This window comes from Gracilinanus agilis, chromosome 1 (genome assembly GCF_016433145.1).
Source record: "Gracilinanus agilis isolate LMUSP501 chromosome 1, AgileGrace, whole genome shotgun sequence".
Classification (NCBI taxonomy): Eukaryota; Metazoa; Chordata; class Mammalia; order Didelphimorphia; family Didelphidae; genus Gracilinanus; species Gracilinanus agilis.
The window spans coordinates 710,110,123-710,111,718 of NC_058130.1; positions in this window are offsets into that span (position 1 = coordinate 710,110,123).

Here is a 1,596-nt window from a genome sequence, read left to right on the forward strand (position 1 = left end):
GATGGTTTTCCCAGGTTGTGGCTGCTGCACATGCTACAGCTTCTTGGAGCCACAGACGAGAGCTAGGTGGCAGGTGGACATCAAAGGAGGATGTGCAGCCCTGAAAAGGCTCTCCCACTAGAAGTGCTAGTCCTCTCTGAACACCCTGTGTGCCCTTCCTTGAATATAACACTCCATCTCTTATCCCTCATCTCCATGCCTTTGCATTAGCTGTGCCCCTATGCCAAGAATAACTTTTCTCCTTATCTCTGCCATTTAGTTCTCCTGGTTTCCTTCCAAACTCAACTTAACCCTACCTCCTCTAACAATGCTTTCTGGATCTCCCTCAGTTGCTAACTTAGCCCTCCTGTTTCCAAGGTTCTCTCCACTGTGCCCTAGAGCTGCCTTTTGTAGGTTATTGTATAGACTATACTCCCAAGAATCCTCAGATACCATCTTAAATTTTACATTTAGTTCTCGCCATTCAGTTTTCAAAGCAACTTCGGTTATGTTCTCCTCCTTCTCCCTTCTAGTTTGTACACGCTTAAATCTGGCTGCGGTTTGAGGTGTCTCTTTATCCATTCTTACCACAGGACTGTCGATTTAGAAAAGGAAGGACCTTAGAGTTCCTGCCTCCTTTATCTTAGCATCGGGCACAGAGGGGGTGAGTGACATTTCACTCAGCGGCGCCGGGGCTACGATTTGGAACCAGCTCCTCCGACTCCAGCTCTAACGCCGCTTCTCCTGTATCACAACTTGAAGAAGTTTTGTGGTTGTTCAGTCCTTTGTCTGACTCTTCATGACCCCCATTTGAGGTTCTCTTGGCAGATACTGGATTCGTTTTCCATTTTCTTCTCCAGCTCATTTTACGGATGAGGAAACTGAGGCCAGGGGGATTAAGTGATTTGCTTGCGGTCACACAGCTGGTCAGCATCCAAGATCAAATTTGAACTTAGATCTTCCTGACTCCAGCACTCTATCCGCGGCACCACTTAGCTGACCTGAAGACCAAGTAGGGTGAAGATAATACTGGACAGGGGCAGCTGGGTGGCTCTTTGGGGCTCGACTATAAAATGAGGCATCTGGATTAAATAATTTCCAAGGTCTCTTCCCATGGTAAATCTTATCATTCTATAGCCTCTCCCACCCCCACCCCCCCACCCCCAGTGGCTAGAGAGTCAGGCGTGGAGATGGGGCGGTCCTGGTTTCAAATCTGCCACTTCCAAGCTGTGTCACTTAACCCTCATTGGCTAGACCTTATTGCACTTGTGTGGTAAAAACTGATTGTTGATGTCGATTCTAAGACAGAAGGTAAAGGTTTAAACAAACAAACAAAAAAGGTCATTCTGGACAGCCAAGTTCCAGGGGGATTGAGGGCAGTAGGGAAGAGAGAGGGCAAGATTAGGGGCATAAGCTGGACTTTCCAGGCAATGGGGGAAGCACAAACATGGTCATAGCAGTACCGTAGAAAGGGTAACTGGGCATAGGTGGAGAGAATGGCTTGGAGAAAGCCAATGGGAGTCATGAAGACCACTAAGGAAGTGTGCCAGGATATCCAGCTGGGCACAGAGGCTCAGGAGAGGGATTTGGCTATTTTCCAGGCTTTTTTTTTTTTTT